Source organism: Moschus berezovskii, chromosome 10 (genome assembly GCF_049115385.1).
Source record: "Moschus berezovskii isolate FMDL1 chromosome 10, NW_MosBer_1.0, whole genome shotgun sequence".
NCBI classification, from domain to species: domain Eukaryota; kingdom Metazoa; phylum Chordata; class Mammalia; order Artiodactyla; family Moschidae; genus Moschus; species Moschus berezovskii.
The window spans coordinates 5,451,311-5,464,850 of NC_142469.1; the positions used below are offsets into that span (position 1 = coordinate 5,451,311).

At 39.2% G+C, this 13,540-nt stretch overlaps 1 pseudogene; it reads right to left on the reverse strand.

Annotated features, from left to right (window-relative positions):
* Nucleotides 1–9,077: 9,077 nt before the first annotated feature.
* On the reverse strand, nt 9,078–10,456 carry LOC129561268 (heterogeneous nuclear ribonucleoprotein F-like; annotated as a pseudogene).
* Between the last annotated feature and the right edge of the window lie 3,084 nt (nt 10,457–13,540).

A 13,540-nucleotide genomic window follows, 5' to 3' on the forward strand; every position in this document is an offset into this window, starting at 1 on the left:
GGACTGTGAAGAAAGCTGATCGCCAAAGAATTGATGCTTTTGAACTGTGGTGCTGGGGAAGAGTCTTGATAGTCCCTTGTACCGCAAGGAGATCCAACCAGTCCATTCTAAGGGAGGTCGATCCTGGGTGTTCATTGGAAGCACTGATGCTAAAGCTGAAACTCCAATAATTTGGCCACCTCATGCGACAAGTTGATTCACTGGAAAAGACTCTGATGCTGGGAAGGGTTGGGGGCGGGAGGAGAAGGGGACGACGGAGAATGAGATGGCTGGATGGCATCACCGACTCTGTAGACATGAGTTTGAGTGAACTCCGAGAGTTGGTGATGGACAGGGAGGCCTGGCGTGCTGTGATTCATGGGGTCGCGGATAGTCGGACACGACTGAGCGACTGAACTGAATTGAACTGATGGGCACCATTATGTGGTGTTCTGTTCCACCCAAGCTCTTCTCAGCACAGTGCCGGTTGGCGTGTAGCCAACCAGTGTTTATTGAACGAATATATAAAAAATTAATAATAATATTTTCAGAATTGTCTCCATACATTAAGCACTTGATCTTGCAAAATATGTCTACCCACAACTTGTATAATTGATGTTTGAAACAAATAATCCTTCACATATCTTATGTAAAAAGAAACATTGGCAGCCAAATAGAATTTAGTAGATACTGGTCTTGAATACAAGGGGGTAGGGTGGTTAAATTTCCTCTGAGAAATAAGGGTCTGAACCTAGTGAATAGTCTGTCTTGAGACCAGAATCTACAGATGAAAAAGTACAGCTGGTACTATTCCACTTTCCCATTGAGTCTTCCTTACTTGAGAAAAATAATTTCTCCCTCTCCAAGGGTCTCTTGTTGAAGAATACTTGCTGCTGCTATACAGAGATGGGCTAGGAAGAATGGGTAAATTCTTTGATTTTAAGAACTGAAGAGTTGAATGACATCAAAGTCACTTAGCATTCCTTCCATCACACTTAAGCATGTGTGAGGTAACTCCTGGGCTTTGGATACTGAAAACAATAGAGCCCCGGGTGAGTTTTATGGGTGTTCATATGTCCTAGGGGAGGAGAAAATGGCAACCCACTCCAGTATTCTTGCCTAGAGAGTTCCATGGGCATAAGAGCCTGGCAGCCCGCAGGCCACAGGGTTGCAAAGAATCAGACACGACTGAGGAACTGAGTACAGCAAATCCCAGATGGGTCTAACTGTTGGCAGAAGGACAGACAACATCATTGCCTCCTGTTCTGGTGGAATGTATGCCAGTCATCTTTTGAAATAAACTCTAAGCAAGTCATTCCTCAGCATGGGAAAATCTTTAGTGAATTACTACTTTTCCTAGGAAAAAGCAAATACAATTAGCCTAGCACACAAAGCCACTGTCATTTCTCAAAACTTATTCTAATTTCTTACCACAATTTCATGTATGTTAGGCTAATTCCATTTTCACTTACATTTTTTTCCATCCTAAATTCCATTTTGCCACATAGTCCCACCTTGAACTAAGGTAATCTAGGTAGCAAATGTTTTTGTTCATTTCAGTATTCTCTTAAAAATATTTTCTCATTAGATTCTTCTGAGTTCCTTAATTATCTTTTTTTTTTTTAAATAGAGTTGAGCCTTGAACAATGTTGGGGTTTGGGGTCATGACCTTCCACACAGTAAAAAATCTGTTTATCACATATCGATTTATCTTTTTCAGGGGTTCTGTATCCTCTGATCCAACAAACTGCAGAGCATGTAGTGTTATGGGATTTACTACAGAAAAAAAAATAAATAAATAAACTAAAAACCTCCCTGTATAAGTAGATCTAGGCAGTTTAAACATATGTTGCTCTGCTCAAGGGTCCACAGTACATCACTACTGTGTTCTCACAAAATATTGGGCAGATCTTAAATATTACCTGTCTTACTGTGATGATTGTTTGACATATTTGGAACTCCCTGTAGTATATAGCTTTTTAAGGGCAAAAATACTCCCTATATCTGGTTCTGTGTGTGAGATTTGTTGTTGTTGTTCAGTCATTTGGTCATGCGCAACTCTTTGCAAAACCATGGAGTACAGGCCAGGCTTCCCTGTCCTTCATCATCTCCAGGAGTTTGCTGAAACTCAATTCGATTGAGTTTATAATTCCATCCAACCATCTTGTCCTATCTCATCCCCTTTTCCTCCTGCGTTCAATATTTCCCAGCATCAGGGTCTTTTCTAACGAGTCACATCTGATGGCCAAATATTGGAGTTTCAGCTTCAGCATCAGTCTTTCCAATGAATATTCAGGTTTGATTCTCTTTAGGATTGAATGGTTTGATCTCCTTGCAGTCCATCCATGGGACTCTTGAGAGTCTTCTCCAACTCCACAGTTTGAAACTGTCAGTTCTTCGGTGCTCACCTTTCTTTATGGTTCAACTCTCACACCCATAAATACTACTGGACAACGCATAAATTTGAATACACAGACCTGTGTCAGCAAAGTGAAGTCTCTGTTCTTTAATATGCTGTCTATGTTTATCATAGATTTACTTCCAAGGAGCAAGTGTCTTTTAATTTCATGGCTACAGTAACAATCTACAGTGATTTTGGAGCCCAAGAAAATAGTCTGTCACTGTTTCCATTGTCCCTCCGTCTATTTGCCATGGGGTGATGGGACTGGATGCCATGATCTCCTTTTTATGAGCGTTGTTTTAAGCCAGCTTTTTCACTCTCCTCTTTCAGCTTCATCAAGAGGCTCTTTAGCGCCTCTTCACTTTTTGCCATAAAGGCTGTGTCATCTGCATATCTGAGGTTATTGATGTTTCTCCCAGCAATCTTGATTCCATCTTGTGTTTCCTCTAGCCAAGCATTTCCCAGAATGTACTCTGCATATAAGTTAAATAAACAGAGTGACAATACATAGCCTTGACATATTCCTTTTCCAGTTTGGAACAAGTCCATTGTTCCATGTCCGGTTCTAACTGTTGCTTCTTGACCAGGATACAGGTTTCTAAGGAGGCAGATAAGGTGGTCTAGTATTTCCATCTCTTTAAGAATTTTCCACAGCTTATTGTAATCGGCACAGTCAAAGACTTTCACATAGTCAGTGAAGCAGAAGTAGATGTTTCTCTGGAATTCTCTTGATTGATCTAATCCAACAGATATTGGCAATTTGATCTCTGGTTCCTCTGCCTTTTTTAATCCAGCTTGTCCATCTGGAAACTCTTGCTTCACATACTATTGAAGCCTTACTTGAATGATTTTGATCATTATTCATTGAAATGAGTGCAATTGTCAAGTAGTCTGAACATTCTTTGGCATTGCCTTTCTTTGGGATTGGAATGAAAACTGGCAATTTCAGGTCCTGTGCCATTGTTGAGTTTTCCAAATTTGCTGTCATATTGGGTGCAGCACTTTCACAGCATCATCTTATAGGATTTGAAATAGCTCAACTGGAATTCCATCACCTCCACTAGCTTTGTAGTGAAGCTTCGTAAGGCCCAATTGTCTTCACACTCCAGGATGTCTGGCTCTAGGTGAGTGATCACACCATCGTGATTATCTGTGTCATGAAGATTTTTTTGTATAGTTATTTTCTGAAATCTTGCCTCCTCTTCATCTCTTCTGCTTTTGTGAGGTCCATACAATTTCTGTCCTTTATTGTGTCCGTCTTTGCATGAAACATTCTCTTGGTATCTCTGATTTTCTTGAGGAGGCCTCTAGTCTTTCCCATTCTGTTGTTTTCCTTTTTTTCTTTGCATTGCTAACTTAAGAAGGCTTTCTTATATCTCCTTGCTAGTCTTTGGAACACTGCATTCAGATGGGTATATTTTTCCTTTTCTCCTTTGCCTTTCACTTCTCTTCTTTTTTCAACTCTTTGTATGACCTCCCCAGATAACCATCTTTGCTTTTTGTGTTTCCTTTTCTTAGGCAAGGTTTTGATAACCACCTCCTGTATAATGTTATCAAGCTCCACCATAGTTCTTCAGGAACTCCTGTCTATCAGATTTAATACCTTAAATCTATTTGTCACTTCCACTTTATAATTGTAAGGAATTTGATTTAGGCATACTTGATTTTCCAGTAGTCATGCATGGATGTTACAGTTGGACTATGAAGAAAGCTGAGCACGAAAGTATTGATGCTTTTGAAATGTGGTGTTGGAGAACACTCTTGAGAGTCCCTTGAACTGCAAAGAGATGAAATAAGTCAATCCTAAAGGAAATCAGTCCTGAACATTATTTGGAAAGACTGATAACTGAAGCTGAAGCTCCAATATTTTGGCCACCTGATGCAAAGAACTGACTCATTGAAAAAGTCCCTGATTCTGGGAAAGATTGAAGGTAGGAAGAGACAGGAATAACAGAGGATGAGATGGTTGGATGGCATCACCAGCTCAATGGACATGAGTTTGAGCAAGCTCTGGAAGTTGATGATGGACAGGGAAGCCTGGTGTGCTGCAGTCCTTGTGGTCACAAAGTGTCAGACATGACTGAGCTACTAAATTGAAAGGCCTAGTGGTTTTCCCTACTTTCTTCAATTTAAGTCTGAATTTGGCAATGAGGAGTTCATGATCTGAGCCACTGTCAGCTCCTGGTCTTGTTTTTGCTGACTCTATAGAGCTTCTCCATCTTTGGCTGCAAAGAATATAATCAATCTGATTTTGGTATTGACCATTAGTCGTGTCTGTTGAGTTGTCTCTTGTGTTGTGGAAGAGAGTTTTCTATGAACAGTGGATTCACTGCAAAACTCTTTTAGCCTTCGAACTATCTCATTTTGTACTCCAAAGCCAAACTTGCGGGTTACTCCGGGTATCTTGACTTCCTGCTTTTGCATTCCTTTCCCTTGTTGGACGAAGGTGTTTGCTATGACCAACATGTTCTCTCCCAAAAACTCTTATAGGTCAGTGAAGTGTGCTATCAGGGAGATTGCTGTCTTGGGCTAAGTAAGGCTGCTTCATGTGGGATTGGAAGAAGAGAATAACAGTTTTAATGAATTGGAGACAAAGAATCTTTGATCTAATCAACAAAAATTGATCATTAACGCTGATTCTCAGGACAAGATCTTCATATCACTTGGTTTCCACCAAGTTCACAGGTGACTGAAAAACCATGGTACAATGGATTCATAATTTAAGACTCACTTTTTAATTACTAAATGAAAGAACCATTTTAGAAATTGCACATTTGAAAGTTAATTATGCATACAAATTACTCAGAACAAGGTACATAAATAATATATTTCTAATATGTTTATAATGAAATACTTAGATATTTTTTCTGTACTGGAAAATGTACTTGTACATAAAAACAGTTTTTAAAAATTTCTTTGAGTTATAGAAAGCTTGGATTAAACTACCTTTAGAATAAATTTGCTCTGAATACGTTTCTACTCTTTTTGCATAAGAAAGAAAAAGTCTAGATCAATTTTTAGGAATATAACAGTCCACATAGCAACAAACATATTACATTTTGATAGAAGATGCACATAAATAGTGTATGTCAGCTCAGTCGTGTCCTACTCTTTGTGACCCTGTGGCCTGCCAGAATCCTCTGTCCATGGAATTTTCAGGCTATAACACTGGAGTGAGTTCCCATTTCCTACTCCAGGGGATATTCTCAACCCTGTGACCCAACCTGCATCTCTTGGGTCTCCTTCAGTGGCAGGCAGATTCTTTACAACTAGTGTCCCTAGGGAAGCCCCCATGTGAATATAATGCCTACAAATTTTAAGTGAATAGTATTTTTCAACTTTCCACAATAAATAAACTCAGTTACATGAAACTGTTCTTCATCTCTGTGATTGCAATCAAGATGTGCTGGTGACCTTCTTACACATTAACTTATAAATACTGAACTTCCAAAGATGAAGTAGTTTGAATTTTAAAGTTATGACTTAACTGTGGTGCAGTTCACGTTAGAAATAACATTGCATTTAAATTAAAATTGTTTGTGTTTTATTTAATTTGCCACAGCAATATGGAAAATCTAGTTTTTCAGCCTCAATATCAGAATCATTTAATAACTATCATAATTACTACAGGTGCAAATAATCAGTGTGACTGATACAATGAAATCTCTGAAGTCCTAACACCAATGCTGTTGTTTTTTAGTCACTAAGTCATGTTCAATTCTTTTGCAACCCCATGGACTTTAGCTTGCCAGGCTTCTCTGTCTCTGAGATTTCCCAGGCAAGAACTGTAGAATTTGTTGCCATTTCCTTCTCCAGAGGATCTTCCGGACTCAGAGAGAGAAACCATATTTCCTGCAGTGGCAGCCAGATAGTTTTCCATTGAACAACCGGGGAAGCCACTTCTTAATAGCAATTCAGTTCAGTTCAGTTGCTCAGTCGTGTCTGACTATTTGCGACCCCATGAATCACAGCACTCCAGGCCACCCTGTCCATCACCAACTCCCGGAGTTCACTCAAACTCATATCCATCGAGTCGGTGATGCCATCCAGCCATCTCATTCTCTGTCGTCCCCATCTCCTCCCACCCCCAATCCCTCCCAGCATCAGACTTCCATTGAGTCAACTTAATACCAATAGCATCCTCCAAATTGTGGTTTTCAAATTCTTTCCACATTTAAATCAAGAAAGTTAAAAATTTCTCAGAGGCCACTGTCTATAAATCATCAGTCCTAGAATCTGATATTTGATTCACATACCTGAGTATGTACAAGCGAAAGAACCACCAACATATGTCAGAAGTTAAATGCCCTGGGCTAACCCATATTTCAGGAGAAATAGATGAAACTAGCAGATACTGTAGGTTCACCCAATATGAGCACCTAGCATTTGGACGCTGGCAAGTAGAAAGTTTTCTTATCACTATATGCCTATGCAATTTAGATTATTTTTCCTTGGTCACAGAGTGTTCAACTCTTGTTTATGAGAAAAGACGATCATTTCATGATTCATTTCCTAATTCTTTCCATAGAAATGATGTCTTCATTCTCTGAATTCTTAGAATCCTTATTTATTTGCACTTAGGCCACGTACTTCTTTATAACCTGTGTTATAGCTGATTGCAGCCACGAAATTGAAGGGTGCTTACTCCTTGGAAGGAAAGTTATGACCAACCTAGATAGCATATTAAAAAGCAGAGACATTACTTTGCCAACAAAGGTCCGTCTAGTCAAGGCTGTGGTTTTTCCAGTGGTCATGTATGGATGTGAGAGCTGGACTGTGAAGAAAGCTGATTGCCGAATAATTGATGCTTTTGAACTGTGGTGATGGAGAAGACTCTTGAGAGTCCCTTGGACTGCAAGGAGATCCAAACAGTCCATTCTAAAGGAGATCAATCCTGGGTGTTCATTGAAAGGACTGATGCTAAAGCTGAAACTCCAATAGTTTGGCCACCTCATGTGAAGAGTTGACTCACTGAAAAAGACTCTGATGCTGGGAAGGATTGGGGGCAGGAGGAGAAGGGGACGACAGAGAATGAGATGGCTGGATGGCATCACCGACTCTATGGACATGAGTTTGAGTGAACTCCGGGAGTTGGTAATGGACAGGGAAGCCTGGCGTGCTGTGATTCATGGGGTCACGGAGAGTCGGACACGACTGAGTGACTGAACTGAACTGATAGCTGCTTTTATTCTTTTTTTTTTTTCTTTTTTTACTTTTTATTTTTAGGAATGCTTTTCATTTTCATTTTGATTTAATTTCATCTTAAATTCCATTTCCAAATAATTCTGTTAATCAAGTTTTAAAGAAGTGATGCTACTGCTACTGCTGCTAAGTCGCTTCAGTCATGTCTGACTCTGTGTGACCCCATAGACAGCAGCCCACCAGGCTCCCCCATCCCTGGGATTCTCCAGGCAAGAACACTGGAGTGAGTTACCATTTCCTTCTCCAATGCGTGAAAGTGATAAGTGAAAGTGAAGTCACTCAGTCATGTCCGACTCATAGCAACCCCATGGACTGCAGCCTACCAGGCTCCTCCATCCACAGGATTTTTCAGGCAAGAGTACTGGAGTGGGTTGCCATTGCCATCTCCAAAACAAGTGCTACAATATATGTAATAATTTTTAAAAAATAATAAACCCTCATATCTTTCCATGTACATTATTTGTAAACAACCTGCAACCTTTCCTACCTGTCCTCTGAAAGCAACTTCAACATATTACAGTCACTTTTGTCATTCGGGCTTTTTTTTCTTATTGGAAAACTTCTTGAGCCAATGTAATCAAATCAAGTTGGGGGCTCTGTATTTTTCTTTTGATATCTATAGAATCATGTATATATAACTCTATCAAAACTCTTTAGCTAATAAATATAATTTATTTGTCTCTTTCTCCAACTGTGTTGCCATTTTACACCTACTAAAACAGCCACAGTTCTGTCCATGACAAGCATCAATGATTGCTTGAAACACTAATAATTTTACACTTTACCTTTATTTTTTTGTTTACTTATTTTTTTGAAAAAGTCTTTGTTTTAAGAAAAAAAATTTAGTTAACAAAAAGATTTAACAAGTTTCACTTAGCAAGATACACTCGAAAGGAAATCACAGTACAAAGAAAGTTTAAGTCAAGGCCTCACCAATTCCTACAGTATTAGTAATATGTCTCAATTTTCAAAACTAACTTTTAAAAAGTTTAAACTTAACCAAAGAGATTTTAAATGGAAATAAACTAGAATGAACAAACATGAGAAATCTCCTCTTTGAATCAGGGATCTAGCACCTTGAGTTTTCCCAAAAAAGTACACCTCCCCAATGTGTTCACGATGATGTGGTGTAAAAGATCCACATTTAACGTACTTAAAACTGCTTTAAAATCAGATAACATAACTCCAGAAGTCACTACCAAAACGTTAATTGAGAAAAGCTGAAAATAGTTTTAGTTTACTCAATATCACATGCTAGAAGAAAGTTTGCATGAGAAAACACTGAAGAGGTAATTTTTTAATCCAGATTTCACACACTCATGGTGCAAAATGGGTACCATAGCTTCCTCTAGATTGGAGAAGGAAATGGCAACCCACTCCAGTGTTCTTGCCTGGAGAATCCCAGGGACAGGGGAACCTGGTGGGCTTCCGTCTATGGGGTCGCACAGAGTCGGACACGACTGAAGCGACTTAGCAGCAGTAGCAGCAGCTTCTTCTAGAGTAATAACTTCTTTTCACTGCTTGTTGGCTGCCTGTGAAAATTTGATTGAAATAACTCAAAAGCTATGACAAAACTAGTCATATCACCCATGCTGTTCTGGCCACCATAGCCAGCCTCATAACAGCCACTCACAGACTGGCTCTCAAGGCCACTACAAGTGGACTGGGTTGACGCCCCCATGCCTTGCATCATCTGGCTGCTATATGCTCCATTGCCGGCCCCTGTTGTGGAATTCAAGAAAAGTTCTATGTATCTATGTTACATGTTGGCCCTGTCTTTGGACATGGCTGCCACGGCTTCTTCATGAGTGGCAAACTCAACATCAGCTTCGCTGGTCACTCTTCCATCAAGACCAGTCTTAATGTGGACTCTCACAGGGCTGAGAGGGGAGAAGAAGTTGTAAATGTCATTCTCTGTGGCTTTGTAGGGCAGCCCTCTCATGTGGACGCAGTATCCAGTGGTGCTCTGGACGGTGAACTCGTCATCTCCATACCTGTGGTCGTACATTCCAGAGACACAGTAACTGAGGTCTCTCCAAAACAGGTAGGTGGTGAAGCTGTAGCCATCACTGAGGCCGCTGTACTCCTCATAACACCCATAGCCTGCACTGTAGGCACCAGACCTCATCCTCTCCAGGCCTGCCTGCTTGACGATGCCAATATACCTCCTGGCTGTGCCAGGGCGGTCATAGGGCCCTGGCCACTGCACTGACATGAACTTCAGTGGGGGATCCGAGTATGAACTAACTTCCTCTTGACTGCTCTAAACACCTCAACATACCTGTGCCCTATTCTCTCCTTGTGCTTCCCTAGAGCCTTCTCTGCTAACTCCTGTGAGGCAAACTGCACAAAGACTTCCCCTGTAATCTTGCCCTCAGGGTCCACAGGCAATGTGATCCCGTTTGGCACGATTTCCGACCCTGAGAAGAAATGAATGATCTCTTCCTTGGTGCATCCAAACGGGAGTCCTTGAAGTCACAAGAAACCATCATTGGCAGTGTCAGCACTGTTTGGACCACTGTGCTTCAACACCCAATCCATCTCGGTTCTGTGGGACTTGACCATTTCAATGTACCGATGTCCCATGCTTTCCCTGTCTTTTTTAAGGGCCAATTTTACATCGTCTTCTGATTCAAGTTCAACAAAAGCCTCACCACTCTGCCTGTCTTCTCTAATGAAGATAAAATGAACACCTGCGACCCTGTCATGGATCGTGCAGTCAAAGAGGAAATTCTGCACATTCTCAATAGAGCAGGACCAGGGAAGGCCACGGAGCTTTACCACAAAGCCTTCACCTCCCTCAGGGCCCAACATCATGGACACTCGACAGAGCAGACATCAAACGAGCTCGGGTGCAGCTTTGTGTGGCTTAAAGGACACTAGGAGATGCCCACAGTCAAAGACACTCCAGGTAGGTAACGAATCATCCTCAGGCCCCGAGTCTCCACGCCCTACACTTTACCTTTAAAACACAAGGGTGAAATCTTCATGTTAAAACATTAAATAAGATATCTTCTTAACACTACCACATTTATCTATTTTCTGTAACATACTTTGACAAGACACATTAGCTTTCCCTTTGGATTGAAGTTGATTGGGTGTACAGTTAGAATACAGTTAGAATGCTTTGAAGTTGATCTTCAAGCTCTGAGCCATTGCATTCAAGTCTCACTTTACTTGGAAATGCAAGTGCAAATGACATGAAAATAGCTACACATGTATTCTTTTAAACTGTTGAATAAATACTCCATTGTGTATATGTACCACAGCTTTCTTATCCATTCGTCTGCAGATAGACATCGAGGTTGCTTCCATGTCCAATACAATAATGTAAAGTAATTAGCCTCCAATTAAAATAAATAAATTAAAAATAAATAAAAGGAAAAAAAAAGAAAAAGAAAATAGCTATACAAGGTAAGACAAAACAAATCAGCACTGTGGTACAAGGATACCATCTAACACCTAAAATAAGTCAAATTCAACAAACATAATGTGTTGAACCTCAGAGGCCCTGCACCACATGGAGAGGAATAAGCAACAGGTCTTATTTTTCCCTGTAAAGCCACTCTTTTCTTAGTTTCATTTATTTTTAATTAAGAAAAAAAAGTTAAACCAAGTGCATTGAATATGAATAAAAAAGGCTCCCAGGCCCCAAGGGATGCACTAAAATCTGCTGCTTCTCAGTGGCAATGCCAGAAAAAGCAAAGAAATAGAAATTGACTTTGTCATCAAAGAAATGCAGTAGATGTGGGGTTTCAAATTTCCTCTCACTGCCTAGCCTGCCTTTAATTATTTATAGAATCAACTGGCAGATGTAAAATGAACAGTTCCATTTGTTGGTACATAAGAATCATATGAAATAAGAAATTTTGATGTAAACATATAAGAGAATTTTTGTAGGAATGATATGAGTCTTTTTTAGTGTAGACTGTTTTTGACAGAAATTTGAGCAAAACAGAATGAAAAAACCAGAACTAGAGTTGAATGCATAATAAAATCTCTCTGACCAAGTGTTTATGAGCATAGGATTTTTATTTAGTAAACAGATGTAATTCTAACATTTTCCACCTCTGGATAAGTGTTTCAAACTTTCTGGATTTGTTTCCTCATTTGCACAGTAAGGACAGCTATAATTCTTGTGATACAAGTTTGTATTAAACATTAAATGAGATAATGCATCTAAAACACTTAGCCTGCAAATAGTTAATGCTTCACAAATAATAACTACTTTTCATGGTAGCTTGTGGCTCAAGAGATATTTTAAATCACTTTAACCACTATTTTAGAATGAAATTCATGATATCTTTGATTGCGTGTGGCACTATAACCAAAAGCCTCTATATTTAAATATTGTAAATATTGCATGATTAATTAAACCCCAAATATTTACAGTCTTACCCATGTTCTTGTTTATTTGATAAAATAGATATTTATTTAGAATCTATTATATGGAATCAACCGGGAAAATAGAAATAAGCTAGATGTGTATTGTTCTTCTCCACATGGAGTTTATTGGGAGAGAAGCATCTTAGAATGATGAGGAGAAAAGGGAAGGGGAGGGGAGCAGAGAGTAGGATCATATATTAAGCATTTAGCGACATGAATAATGGATTTGATGTATTCCAGTTCTGGCAATTGATACAGTAACACATTATAAAATACTATCTAATGGCTTATGAAAATTCAAAATGGTACTATACTTTGAAAGACAGTTAACAGTTTCATATATAACTACACATTTTGCTAATACCATACAGTCAAGTAATTCCCCATTCTCTTGTGTTTACATAAATTAACGGGATATTTAAGAATGCACTGAAACCTGCATATAAATCGTTGTAACAGTTTTACTCATAATTGTAAAACTTGCAAAAAATCAAGATGTCCTTCAGTAGATGAATAGTAAACTGTGGTATACCAGGCAATGGAATGTGCAGCACTAAAAAGAAATGAGTTTTCAAACCATGAAAATACATAGGAGATACTTAAATACATATTACTAAGTGAATCTGAAGAGATTAAACTTTTTTTTATAAAAGACAATTTTTTTCTTTTTTTTTAACTTTTATTTATTTATTTTTTTAATTTATTTTATTGGAGGCAAATTACCTTACATTAATATATTGGTTGGTTTTGCCATACATTGATACGAATCCGCCCTGGGTGTACATGTTTTCTCTTTCTTGAGCCCCCCTCCCACCTCCCTCTTCCCCATAGCCTCCCTCCATGTCATCCCGGTGCACCAGCCCCAAGCATCCTGTATCATGCATCGAACATGGACTGGTCACTTATGATAATATACATGCTGCAATGCCGTTCTCCCCAATCATCCCACCTTCACCATCTCCCACAGAGTCCCAAAAACTGTTCTATATGCCTATATCTCTTTTGCAGTCTCGTATACAGGGTTCAGGTTACCATCTTTCTAAATTCCATATATATGCGTTAGTATACTGTATTGATGTTTTTAGACACATGTCCTCCAATGTTCATTGCAGCACTGTTTATAATAGCCAGGACATGGAAGCAACCTAGGTGTCCATCTTCAGATGAATGGATAAGAAAGCTTTGGTACATATACACAATGGAGTATTTTTCAGCCATCAAAAAGAATGCATTTGAATTAGTTTTAATAAGGTGGATGAAATTGGAGCCAGAGTGAAGTAAGCCAGAAAGAAAGAAATAAAAGACAATTTAAAAAATCAATGATTTCCAGGAGTTAAAGGAGAAGGGGGTGTGAATAAATAGTTGGATCACAGAGGATTTTAGAGCAGTGGAAATACTATAAAAGAAACTATAATGGTAGATGCATTTCATTATTTGCTTGTCAAAACCCATAAAATGCAAACACTGAGGGTGAATCGTTATGTAAATTACAGACCTTGGTTGATAATATTGCTCATAAATTACAACAAATGCACCCCTCTCATGTGGGATGGCATTGGGAGGGAATGGGCT